Source organism: Oncorhynchus gorbuscha, linkage group LG12 (genome assembly GCF_021184085.1).
Source record: "Oncorhynchus gorbuscha isolate QuinsamMale2020 ecotype Even-year linkage group LG12, OgorEven_v1.0, whole genome shotgun sequence".
NCBI classification, from domain to species: domain Eukaryota; kingdom Metazoa; phylum Chordata; class Actinopteri; order Salmoniformes; family Salmonidae; genus Oncorhynchus; species Oncorhynchus gorbuscha.
This window is the reverse complement of record NC_060184.1, coordinates 67,330,950-67,345,666: the sequence shown is the minus strand read 5'-3', so window position 1 is coordinate 67,345,666 and position 14,717 is coordinate 67,330,950. Positions and strand designations below refer to the sequence as shown.

General features: G+C 48.6%; 1 pseudogene; it reads left to right on the top strand.

Annotated features, from left to right (window-relative positions):
* LOC123991278 overlaps positions 1 to 14,451 on the top strand; it is a 28,914-nt pseudogene extending 14,463 nt beyond the window's left edge.
* The last annotated feature ends 266 nt before the right edge of the window (positions 14,452 to 14,717 follow it).

The following is a 14,717-nucleotide window of genomic DNA, read 5'->3' as shown; positions in this document are numbered from 1 at the left end:
GTAGCCAGCCACCAGGCCGAGGGGTTCTCTCCATGCAGGGTCTGAGTTACAGTGTGGTCCGCGTCGACACCGAGGAACGCCTGTCAGTCCTCACTGTGCAGGATGTGGGCACTGTTATGCCTGGAGGTAGGGGTCTGTGTTTGTGTGTGTGCGCATGCACCTTTGTGTGCTTGTACATGTACATACCTGTGTGTGTGTGTTAAGCCTGCTCTCTTCTTCAGCTCCAGTTTTGTGAGGGGTGAATGTGAGGTTTAATGTGTGTGTTCTGTCCCCAGCCGTAGTGTGTGTGGTGAAGCCAGAAGGTGTGCCTCTCCTGTGTAAGACAGATGAGATCGGGGAGCTGTGTGTGTGTTCTGTCGCCACGGGAACCTCTTACTATGGATTGACAGGCATGACCAAGAACACCTTTGAGGTAAGGAGACGTGTGCGTGTAAAATACATATAGTATGTGTGTATAATGTATGAGTACATGTACAATATGTGTAAAAACGTGTGAGTGTTTGTTTATAATATGTGTGTGTAATGTTTGTGTGTGTATAGGTGTTCCCTGTAGCCTCAGGTGGAGGCCTGGTCAGTGAGTATGCGTTTGTGCGTACGGGGCTGCTGGGCTTTGTGGGCCCAGGCGGTCTGGTGTTTATCTCCGGAAAGATGGACGGCCTCATCATGGTCAGCGGGCGCAGACATAACGCTGATGACATCGTAGCCACTGCACTGGCCGTGGAGCCAATGAAATTCGTCTACAGGGGGAGGTATGCAACCGGGCCACATGTTCTGGTCAAAAGTAGTGGCCTACATAGGGAATAGTATTCTCCTCTGTACTCTGCATGTAAACGGTAGCAGTACATATACAGTACCTTAATAACCATCTAACTCTAATCTTCTGTCTGTACGTGGCTCCAGGATAGCAGTGTTTAGTGTGACCGTGCTGCGTGATGAGCGTATCGTGGTAGTAGCAGAGCAGAGACCAGACTCTACTGAGGAGGACAGCTTCCAGTGGATGAGCCGCGTGCTGCAGGTAACACCACTGCAACACGACCACAGTACGACCATAATGTAGGTAACACTACCTCAACACGACCATAATGTAGGTAACACCACCTCAACACAAACACAGTACGACCATACTGTAGGTAACACCACCTCAACACAAACACAGTACGACCATACTGTAGGTAACACTGCCTCAACACGACCATAATGTAGGTAACACTACCTCAACACGACCATAATGCAGGTAACACTACCTCAACACGACCATGATGCAGGTAACACCACCTGAACACGACCATAATGTAGGTAACACGTACCTCAACACGACCATAATGTAGGTAACACTACCTCAACACGACCATAATGTAGGTAACACCTACCTCAACACGACCATAATGTAGGTAACACCTACCTCAACACGACTACTGTAAGACCATAATGTGAGTAATACCGCCTCAACACCACGTCAATGCCACCACAATTTAGGTAACACTACCCCAACATGACCATATTGTAGGTAACACTACCTCAACACGACCACAGTACGACCATAATGTAGGTAACACTACCTCAACATGACCATAATGCAGGTAACACTACCTCATCACGACCACAGTACGACCATAATGTAGGTAACACTACCTCAACATGACCATGATGCAGGTAACACTACCTCATCACGACCATAATGTAGGTAACACTACCTCATCACGACCATAATGCAGGTAACACTATCTCATCACGACCATAATGTAGGTAACACTACCTCAACACGACCATAATGCAGGTAACACCACCTCAACATGACCACAGTACGACCATAATGCAGGTAACACTACCTCAACATGACCACAGTACGACCATAATGTAGGTAACACTACCTCATCACGACCATAATGCAGGTAACACCACCTCAACATGACCACAGTACGACCATAATGCAGGTAACACTACCTCATCACGACCATAATGCAGGTAACACTACCTCAACACGACCATAATGCAGGTAACACCACCTCAACATGACCATAGTACGACCATAATGCAGGTAACACTACCTCAACATGACCACAGTACGACCATAATGCAGGTAAAACTACCTCAACACGACCATAATGCAGGTAACACTACCTCATCACGACCATAATGTAGGTAACACTACCTCATCAGGACCATAATGCAGGTAACACCACCTCAACATGACCACAGTACGACCATAATGCAGGTAACACTACATCAACATGACCACAGTACGACCATAATGCAGGTAAAACTACCTCATCACGACCATAATGCAGGTAAAACTACCTCATCACGACCATAATGCAGGTAAAACTACCTCATCACGACCATAATGTAGGTAACACTACCTCATCATGACCATAATGCAGGTAACACTACCTCAACATGACCACAGTACGACCATAATGCATGCAACACTACTTCATCACGACCATAATGCAGGTAACACTACCTCAACACGACCATAATGCAGGTAACACTACCTCAACACTACCTCATCACGACCATAATGTAGGTAACACTACCTCAACACGACCATAATGCAGGTAACACTACCTCAACACTACCATAATGCAGGTAACACTACCTCAACACGACCACAGTACGACCATAATGCAGGTAAAACTACCTCAACACGACCACAGTACGACCATAATGCAGGTAACACTACCTCAACACGACCATAATGCAGGTAACACTACCTCAACACGACCACAGTACGACCATAATGCAGGTAAAACTACCTCAACACGACCACAGTACGACCATAATGCATGTAACACCACTTCAACATGACCACAGTACGACCATAATGCAGGTAAAACTACCTCAACACGACCACAGTACGACCATAATGCATGTAACACCACCTCAACACGACCACAGTACGACCATAATGCAGGTAACACCACCTCAACATGACCACAGTACGACCATAATGCAGGTAACACCACCTCAACATGACCACAGTATGACCATAATGCATGTAACACCACCTCAACATGACCACAGTACGACCATAATGCAGGTAACACCACCTCAACATGACCACAGTACGACCATAATGCAGGTAACACCACCTCAACATGACCACAGTACGACCATAATGCATGTAACACCACCTCAACATGACCACAGTACGACCATAATGCAGGTAACACTACCTCAACATGACCACAGTACGACCATAATGCAACCAGAACACAGACCTGTAAAAATGTTGCTCTCATCAGTTTTTTACACTACTTTTGAACTGACAGCAGAGTTTTTTTTGTTCACTCCTCCTCTATGTGTGTGTGATTGACAGGCGATAGACAGTATCCATGGTGTGGGTGTGTTCTGCCTGGGGTTAGTTCCAGCCAACACCCTCCCTAAGACCCCTGGGGGGTATACACCTGTCTGAGACCAAACAGCTGTACCTGGAGGGGGGGCTGCACCCCTGTAATGTGCTCATGTGTCCTCACACCTGTGTTACCAACCTGCCCAAACCACGACAGAAACAACCAGGTGAGACAGACAGAGAAAAATATAGAGAGAGAGACAGAGAGAGTGAGAGGGACCTAGAGACGGAGCTAGAGAGACAGTGAGAGGGACCTAGAGACGGAGCTAGAGAGAAACAGAGAGAGTAGGAGGGATCTAGAGACAGCTAGAGAGAGACAGTGAGAGTGAGAGGGATCTAAAGACAGCTAGAGAGAGACAGAGACAGTGAGAGGGACCTAGAGACGGAGCTAGAGAGAAACAGAGAGAGTGGGAGGGATCTAGAGACAGCTAGAGAGAGACAGAGAGAGTGAGAGGGATCTAGAGACAGAGAGGGGGGACCTAGAGACATAGCTAGAGTGAGTGAGAGGGACCTAGAGACGGAGCTAGAGGGAGACAGAGAGAGGGACCTAGAGACGGAGCTAGAGGGAGACAGAGAGAGGGACCTAGAGACAGAGCTAGATGGAGACAGAGAGAGGGACCTAGAGACGGAGCTAGAGGGAGACAGAGAGAGGGACCTAGAGACGGAGCTAGAGGGAGACAGAGAGAGTGAGAGGGACCTAGAGACGGAGCTAGAGAGAGACAGAGAGAGTGAGAGGGATCTAGAGAGAGACAGTGAGAGAGTGGGAGGGATCTGGAGACGGAGCTAGAGGGAGACAGAGAGAGGGACCTAGAGACGGAGCTAGAGGGAGACAGAGAGAGTGAGAGGGATCTAGAGACAGAGCTAGAGAGAGACAGAGAGAGTGAGAGGGATCGAGAGACAGAGCTAGAGGGAGACAGAGAGAGTGAGAGGGACCTAGAGACGGAGCTAGAGAGAGACAGAGAGTGAGAGGGATCTGGAGACGGAGCTAGAGGGAGACAGAGAGAGGGACCTAGAGGGAGACTGAGAGAGGGACCTAGAGACGGAGCTAGAGGGAGACAGAGAGAGTGAGAGGGATCTGGAGACGGAGCTAGAGGGAGACAGAGAGAGGGACCTAGAGACAGAGCGAGGGACCTAGAGACAGAGCTAGAGGGAGACAGAGAGAGTGGGAGGGATCTAGAGACAGCTAGAGAGAGACAGAGAGAGTGAGAGGGATCTAGAGACGGAGCTAGAGAGAGACAGAGAGAGTGAGAGGGACCTAGAGACGGAGCTAGAGAGAGACAGAGAGAGTGAGAGGGATCTAGAGACAGAGCTCGAGAGAGACAGAGAGAGTGAGAGGGATCTAGAGACAGCTAGAGAGAGACAGCATGTGTTTAGCAGAGCTGATTTAGTGAACGATGAAGAACATTGTTATCTATTATATCCCTCAACCTTCTTGTTGTAAATGTCACTGTTAATTCAAATAACGTTTTGGACATTTCTTTACCTTGTTTGTGTCTGTGTGTATGTGTGTGTTGTAGAGATTGGTCCTGCCTCTGTGATGGTGGGGAATCTGGTGTCTGGGAAGAGAATCGCTATGGCCAGCGGCAGAGACCTGGGACAGACTGATGACAACGACCAGGTAACACACCATTCCATTGCCACAGAAATATGGATGAGATGGATTATTATTATGTTAGTGCCTGTGATATCATATCCTGTCGTGTGTCCTGTAGTTCCTGTTCCTGTCAGAGGTGCTGCAATGGAGATCTCAGACGACGCCTGACCACATCCTCTACACACTGCTCAGCTCCCGGGTAACATACATCACTCACTTACTCACTCACTCACACTCACACACACACACACACACACACACACACACACACACACACACACACACACACACACACACACACACACACACACACACACACACACACACACACACACACACACACACACACACACACACACACACACACACACACACACACACACACACACACACACCCATTATCATTTTCGAAGGATTCTGTTATGATTGCTCTCTCTATCTCTCTCTCCCTCTAGGGGCTGGTGTCTAGTTCTCTGACCTGTCTTCAGCTCCATAAGAGGGCGGAGAGAGTTGCTGCCCTGCTACTGGAGAGAGGAGGACTGCAGGAGGGAGACCACATAGCACTGGTCTACCCACCAGGTAACACACACTCACTTAGCATGTACCCCCCCACACACACACACACACACACTCAGTTAGCATGTACCCCCACACACGCACACACACACACACAGTTAGCCTCAGTTAGCCTGTACCCCCACATACACACACACTCAGTTAGCCTGTACCCCCACATACACACACACTCAGTTAGCCTGTACCCCCACACACACAAACAAACACACATACACACACACAAACACACACACTCAGTTAGCCTGTACCCCCACATACACACACACTCAGTTAGCCTGTACCCCCACACACACACACACACACACACACACACACACACACACACACACACACACACACACACACACACACACACACACACACACACACACAGACACACACACACACACACACACTCAGTTAGCCTGTAACCCCACATTCACACACACTCAGTTAGCATGTACCCCCACATACACAAACAAACACACATACACACACACACACACAAACACTCAGTTAGCATGTACCCGTAAATACACTCCCCACTCCTTTGTGTGTTACAGGTATAGACTTGATCGCAGCATTCTACGGTTGCCTTTACGCTGGCTGTGTTCCTATCACTGTCAGACCGCCCCACCCACAGAACATCTCAACCACACTGCCCACAGTCAAGATGATCGTAGAGGTGAGAGGTCAAACACTGAGGTCAACTAGGGGTCAATACTGCCCGGTCAACTGGTTGATAGGGGGTAGAAGATAAAGATGCAGTAGCATTCTATCTCTCTATCCCTTCATTATCTCTCTGTCCCTTCATCATCTCTCTGTCCCTTCATCCATCTCTCTGTCCCTTCATCATCTCTCTGTCCCTTCATCATCTCTCTGTCCCTTCATTATCTCTCTGTCCCTTCATCATCTCTCTGTCCCTTCATCCATCTCTCTGTCCCTTCATCATCTCTGTCCCTTCATCATGTCTCTGTCCCTTTATCCATCTCTCTGTCCCTTCATCATCTCTGTCCCTTCATCATCTCTCTGTCCCTTCATCATCTCTCTGTCCCTTCATCCATCTCTCTGTCCCTTCATCATCTCTGTCCATTCATCATGTCTCTGTCCCTTTATCCATCTCTCTGTCCCTTCATCATCTCTCTGTCCCTTCATCATCTCTCTGTCCCTTCATCATCTCTCTGTCCCTTCACCCATCTCTCTGTCCCTTCATCCATCTCTGTCCCTTCATCATCTCTGTCCCTTCATCATCTCTGTCTCTTCATCCTTCTCTCTGTTCCTTCATCATCTCTCTGTTCCTTCATCATCTCTCTGTTCCTTCATCATCTCTCTGTCCCTTCATCATCTCTGTCCCTTCATCCATCTCTCTGTCCCTTCATCATCTCTCTGTCCCTTCATCATCTCTCTGTCCCTTCATCCATCTCTCTGTCCTTCTAGGTCAGTCGTTCGGCCTGTGTGATGACCACAGCAGTCATCTGTAAGCTGCTGCGGTCGAAGGAGGCGGTCGCCACAGTGGACATCAGGAACTGGCCTCCCGTCCTGGACACAGGTCAGCTCTGACCACATACAGTGTATCTGTCAGGCTGTTAGCTGGTTGTTTGTACTGGTGTATAACTGAATATTATTTTGTGTTTTCAGATGACCTGCCAAAGAAGAAGCCTCCAGCTCTATATAAGCCCTGTAACCCTGATGCCCTGGCCTATCTGGACTTCAGTGTGTCCACTACTGGCATGCTGGCTGGAGTACAGGTAACATTAACCCCTGACCTCTGACCTCCATCCCTGACCTCTATCCCTTGCTATGCCTAGTGTCTGACATGTTTTGTGGGTGTGTGTGTAGATGTCCCATAATGCGGTGGGAGCGTTCTGCCGATCGGTGAAGCTGCAGTGTGAACTCTATCCCTCCAGAGAGGTAGCCATCTGTCTCGACCCCTACTGTGGCCTGGGCTTTGTCCTCTGGTGTCTCTGCAGGTACACACACACACACACACACACACACACACACACACACACACACACACACACACACACACACACACACACACACACACACACACACACACACCTGTTAAACAACAGTTTCAATGTCCAACAATTGACTTCGCTTTCTAACCTCTAACTCTCCAGTGTGTATAGTGGCCACCAGTCTATCCTGATCCCTCCAGTAGAGTTGGAGTCTAACCCAGCGCTGTGGCTGCTCGCTGTCAGCCAGCTCAGAGTCAGAGACACCTTCTGTTCCTACAGCGTCATGGAGCTCTGCACTAAAGGACTAGGCCTGCAGACAGAGGCACTGAAGGTACACAAACACACACACACACATAAACAAACACATTCCACACGCAGAGAGAACTAAATCAAGTGCTCTTTGAATTGACTCAGTAAACAGTGTGTTTGTGGCCTGAGGTGTTGTCTGATTGGTTGCTGATCGACAGACTGAGTTTATTTTAAGAGGTTAACTTTCACCAATGGAAATTGCCATGGAAACTAGGAGCTGACTCACTGAGAGAAACACATAGGGAACAGATCCAGGAACAAACAACAGCTTTATAGCCATCAGTAGGATGAGGGTGGGATGAGAGGGAGGGAAGGATGGAAATGTTGTGTATTTAAAGTTAACTTCTCTTCACCCCATCTCTCCTCCTCTTCACCCCATCTCTCCTCCTCTTCACCCCATCTCTCCTCCTCTTCACCCCACTCTCTCCTCCTCTTCACCCCATCTCTCCTCCTCTTCACCCCATCTCTCCTCCTCTTCACCCCACTCTCTCCTCCTCTTCACCCCATCTCTCCTCCTCTTCACCCCATCTCTCCTCCTCTTCACCCCATCTCTCCTCCTCTTCACCCCATCTCTCCTCCTCTTCACCCCATCTCTCCTCCTCTTCACCCCATCTCTCCTCCTCTTCACCCCATCTCTCCTCCTCTTCACCCCACTCTCTCCTCCTCTTCACCCCATCTCTCCTCCTCTTCACCCCATCTCTCCTCCTCTTCACCCCATCTCTCCTCCTCTTCACCCCATCTCTCCTCCTCTTCACCCCATCTCTCCTCCTCTTCACCCCATCTCTCCCCCATCCTCTTCACCCCACTCTCTCCTCCTCTTCACCCCACTCTCTCCTCCTTTTCACCCCACTCTCTCCACCTCTTCACCCCACTCTCTCCTCCTCTTCACCCACTCTCTCCTCCTCTTCACCCCATCTCCTCCTCTTCACCCCATCTCTCCTCCTCTTCACCCCATCTCTCCTCCTCTTCACCCCACTCTCTCCTCCTCTTCACCCCATCTCTCCTCCTCTTCACCCCATCTCTCCTCCTCTTCACCCCATCTCTCCTCCTCTTCACCCCATCTCTCCTCCTCTTCACCCCATCTCTCCTCCTCTTCACCCCATCTCTCCTCCTCTTCACCCCATCTCCTCCTCTTCACCCCATCTCTCCTCCTCTTCACCCCATCTCTCCTCCTCTTCACCCCATCTCTCTCCTCCTCTTCACCCAATATCTCCTCCTCTTCACCCCATCTCTCCTCCTCTTCACCCCATCTCTCCTCCTCTTCACCCCACTCTCTCCTCCTCTTCACCCCATCTCTCTCCACCTCTTCACCCCATCTCTCCTCCTCTTCACCCCATCTCTCCTCCTCTTCACCCCATCTCCTCCTCTTCACCCCATCTCTCCTCCTCTTCACCCCATCTCTCCTCCTCTTCACCCCATCTCTCCTCCTCTTCACCCCACTCTCTCCTCCTCTTCACCCCATCTCCTCCTCTTCACCCCATCTCTCCTCCTCTTCACCCCATCTCTCCTCCTCTTCACCCCATCTCTCCTCCTCTTCACCCCATCTCTCCTCCTCTTCACCCCATCTCTCCTCCTCTTCACCCCACTCTCTCCTCCTCTTCACCCCATCTCTCCTCCTCTTCACCCCATCTCTCCTCCTCTTCACCCCATCTCTCCTCCTCTTCACCCCATCTCTCCTCCTCTTCACCCCACTCTCTCCTCCTCTTCACCCCATCTCTCCTCCTTTTCACCCCATCTCTCCTCCTCTTCACCCCATCTCTCCTCCTCTTCACCCCACTCTCTCCTCCTCTTCACCCCATCTCTCCTCCTCTTCACCCCATCTCTCCTCCTCTTCACCCCATCTCTCTTCCTCTTCACCCCATCTCTCCTCCTCTTCACCCCATCTCTCCTCCTCTTCACCCCATCTCTCCTCCTCTTCACCCCACTCTCTCCTCCTCTTCACCCCATCTCTCCTCCTCTTCACCCCATCTCTCCTCCTCTTCACCCAATATCTCCTCCTCTTCACCCCACTCTCTCTTCCCCTTCACCCCACTCTCTCCTCCTTTTCACCCCACTCTCTCCTCCTCTTCACCCAATATCTCCTCCTCTTCACCCACTCTCTCCTCCTCTTCACCCCACTCTCTCCTCCTCTTCACCCACTCTCTCCTCCTCTTCACCCCATCTCTCCTCCTCTTCACCCAATATCTCCTCCTCTTCACCCCACTCTTTCCTCCTCTTCACCCCATCTCTCTTCCTCTTCACCCCATCCCTCCTCCTCTTCACCCCACTCTCTCCTTCTCTTCACACCCCTCCACTTCCTCTCCAGGCACGGGGCCTGGACCTGTCCCGTGTGAGGGCGTGTGTTGTGGTAGCAGAGGAGAGACCCAGGATGTCTCTAACACACTCCTTCTCCAAGCTGTTTAAAGACCTGGGCCTGCACCCCCGATCTGTCAGCACAGCATTCGGCTGTAGGGTCAACCTGGCTATCTGTCTACAGGTGTGTGTGTGTGTGTGTGTGTGTGTGTGTGTGTGTGTGTGTGTGTGTGTGTGTGTGTGTGTGTGTGTGTGTGTGTGTGTGTGTGTGTGTGTGTGTGTGTGTGTGTGTGTGTGTGTGTGTGTGTGCGTGCGTACGTACGTGTCTGTACGTGTTTGTTTATGTACTGTACATGTTTGTTTGTGTGTGATAACATGGTCACTCTGTGCTGTGATTGGTTACAGGGAACCTCTGGACCGGATCCCACTACAGTGTACGTGGACATGAGAGCTCTGCGGCATGATAGGTATGTTTGCCGGTCAATCACAGCAACAACCAATCAGATCAATCAACCAATCAACTTGTATAACAGTGTTTTTTGTTTCTCTCAGGGTGCGGTTGGTGGAGAGAGGTTCTCCTCACAGTCTCCCTCTCATGGAGTCAGGAAAGGTGGGTCCTGAGCCATGTTTGAACATTTACAATCATTAAGCTTCATCACTGTAGAGTCCTTAGACTCAGCTTCTCTCCTGTCTGTGGTTCACTGGGTGGTTTGGCTGCAGCTCTCTACACATAGACCAGAATGCCTCATAGGCTGCAGTATATGCCGTATGTGGACCTGGAGATTGTAGCGTAACCATGGTGACTGTTTCAGATCTTACCTGGCGTCCGCATCATCATCGCCAACCCAGAGACCAAGGGACCGCTGGGAGACTCCCACCTAGGAGAGGTCAGCACACACACATACACACTAATTGATTTAATGATCTTGTTTCCTGATTTTATGTTGCCCCAACAAAGATGATTTAAATGAAATTCTCTGTCTCTCCCCTGTCTAGATCTGGGTGCACAGTGCCCATAATGGCAGTGGATATTACAGTGGTTATGGAGAGGAGGTCCTTCAGTCTGATCACTTCACCTCCAGACTCAGCTTCGGAGACACGTCCACCGTCTGGGCTCGCACCGGATACCTGGGCTTCTTACGACGTACTGAACTCACTGATGCCAGCGGAGGTATATACACACACACACACACACTAACACACACACACTCACACTAACACACACACACTAACACACACACACACACACACACTAACACAGTCACCCTTTCTCTCTGTTTCCTCCCCAGAGAGACATGATGCTCTGTATGTTGTGGGCGCGTTGGAGGAGGCCATGGAGCTGAGGGGGATGAGGTATCATCCTATAGACATAGAGACCTCCGTCATCAGGACGCACAAGAACATCATGGAGTGGTACGTTGCTATACACACCTAGAACAGATGTTTCTATTTCAATTCTTAATTAAGGTATAATCACTATAGTTGTAAATTACGTGTGTGTGTGTGTGTGTGTGTGTGTGTGTGTGTGTGTGTACGTGTGTGCCACAGTGCGGTGTTTCCCTGGACTAACCTGCTGGTAGTCGTAATAGAACTAGAAGGCTCGGAGCAGGAAGCCCTGGACCTGGTTCCCATGGTGACCAAGGCGGTGCTGGAGGAGCATTACCTCATCGTTGGGGTCGTCGTAGTAACGGACATCGGGGTGATCCCCATCAACTCTCGCGGGGAGAAGCAGCGCATGCACCTCCGGGACGGCTTCCTACAGGACCAGCTCGACCCCATCTACGTGGCTTATAACATGTAACCCAGCCGCCCATCCTGGGGGATGGACCTGAGTGAGGGGGATGTGTGTGTATGTATGTGTTAGCATGCGTGTGTATGGATATGTGCTTGTATATCGCTAGTGTTCATTTTAAATCAAGACGTACTGTATTTTTGAATCTGCACATGGTCATATGGTGTGGTGCCAGTTGTCTGATCCTTTAGTTGTGCTGTGGTGGAGGTATGGCTGTTTCTGCACCCCAGGTTAAACCTGACACCTAGACAGGAAGTCACTGTACAAAACCTTAAGGGAACACTGTATCGATAGACAGGAAGTCACTGTACAAAACCTTAAGGGAACACTGTGTATCGATAGACAGGAAGTCACTGTACAAAACCTTAAGGGAACACTGTGTATCGATAGACAGGAAGTCACTGTACAAAACCTTAAGGGAACACTGTATCGATAGACAGGAAGTCACTGTACAAAACCTTAAGGGAACACTGTGTATCGATAGACAGGAAGACTGACTGGACCACTAGTAGTTGTTGTTAGGAGAGAGAGAGAAAATATCGCTGAACATATCTGTTTTGTTGATGAAATAGACATTAAAAATAAAGTTATTAAAGTATATTGTCAGAAGAAGACAGGGGGTTCAGATTAGTGTATAAATATAAATATTGTATATAAACATAATCTATATGGAGAGATAACTGAAACACACTGAGGACTAGCCCTGTTATACAGCTCTCTCCACCCACACCCTGTGTACATGTGTGTGTATGTGTGTGTGTGCGCGCGTGTGTGCGCAATGCAGTGCAGTGCACTCCTCTTATTAGAATCACATTCTCGATTTGTTTCCTAAAACCCATTGACTCCTAAATGCCAAGTGAATCCGTTAGAAGTAAACCATTGTTTCTATCCCACATTGTTTAAACATTGTACGCATATGATTGTGGTAATATGTGATTCTGCTAAGCAGAGAGCCCAGTAAGTAGCAGGGGGGGAATGTAGTTGCAAGGAGTTGTGAAACCCAGCTCTGGACCAGAGACACAATGCTTTCTAAATGGCCCCGTTTCCTTTAAGGTACACTACTTAGGACAAGTAGGACTCCGTGTAGGGAATCAGGTGCTATTTGAGACACACCCACAGTGAAGTGTTCTAACAGAGACACACCCACAGTGAAGTGTTCTAACAGAGACACACCCACAGTGAAGTGTTCTAACAGAGACACACCCACAGTGAAGTGTTCTAACAGAGACACACCCACAGTGAAGTGTTCTAACAGAGACACACCCACAGTGAAAAGTTCTAACAAAGACACACCCACAGTGAAGTGTTCTAACATAGAGACACACCCACAGTGAAATGTTCTAACAGAGACACACCCACAGTGAAGTGTTCTAACAGAGACACACCCACAGTGAAATGTTCTAACAGAGACACACCCACAGTGAAGTGTTCTAACAGACACACCCACAGTGAAGTGTTCTAACAGAGACACACCCACAGTGAAGTGTTCTAACAGACACACCCACAGTGAAGTGTTCTAACAGAGACACACCCACGGTGAAATGTTCTAACAGAGACACACCCACAGTGAAGTGTTCTAACAGACACACCCACAGTGAAGTGTTCTAACAGACACACCCACAGTGAAGTGTTTTAACAGAGACACACCCACAGTGAAGTGTTCTAACAAAGAGACACCCACAGTGAAGTGTTCTAACAGAGACACACCCACAGTGAAATGTTCTAACAGAGACACACCCACAGTGAAATGTTCTAACAGAGACTCACCCACAGTGAAGTGTTCTAACAGAGACACACCCACAGTGAAGTGTTCAAACAAAGACACACCCACAGTGAAGTGTTCTAACAAAGAGACACCCACAATGAAGTGTTCTAACAAAGAGACACACCCACAGTGAAGTGTTCTAACAAAGAGACACACCCACAGTGAAGTGTTCTAACAAAGAGACACACCCACAGTGAAGTGTTCTAACAGAGAGACACACCCACAGTGAAGTGTTCTAACAAAGAGACACACCCACAATGAAGTGTTCTAACAAAGAGACAGTTTATTTATTTATTTTAAATATGTTAGTCATAAGTTACTACTTATGGCATCTTATATGCATGTTTTCAGTTATAACTTTTCTGTGAAAAACATTTTAGTGCTCCTTATGCTTTGTTTACATTCATCTTTTGAGTTTGATCATTAAAAACACAACACATTTCATTTGTATTTAATTCATCAGCTACTTTAGTCTCAGATAGCTATAATGTGATGCCATGTATGAAAAACATGCATATCATGACGTGTATTTATTTGCTTGTTATTCTGTACTGGAGAATGGTGATGACATTATCAGCCCCTGACTGTGTGTTGGAGAGAAACGAGTCTGGTGGGTAGGGTTAAACCTGGTCCAGAAACTAGAGGTGAGAGAGACTGCATGGTGTGTGTGTGTTCGTATGTATATATTGTGTGTAAATAGTGTTTTGTACGGTACAGGTGTGTGTGACTGTTTTGTACACATGATGAAAAGATCAAAAGGACACTTTTATAAGAGCCTTCCGTTGGCTCAATGTCATACTATACGGTGCAATAAAGTGCTTTGATTGGTGTGCTGTTATTGGTTCACATGCTTTCAGTTGTGCTCAGCATAGAGGGAAATGAGTTTCACATGTTCTAGGATCAGTTCCCTTCACCAATCCTAACCTGAAGCAGTAGGGGTTGGAAATACTAAACTGACCTTAGATCTTGGTTGACTTCTAACCCTACTCTATGGACAGATTTTTCAGCACGAATGGGGGCTTCCAGTGCAGGGGTTCCCAAAATGTTTCACTTGGAGCCCCCCTTCCAGCATTGGGGAACACCCCAATGAATTT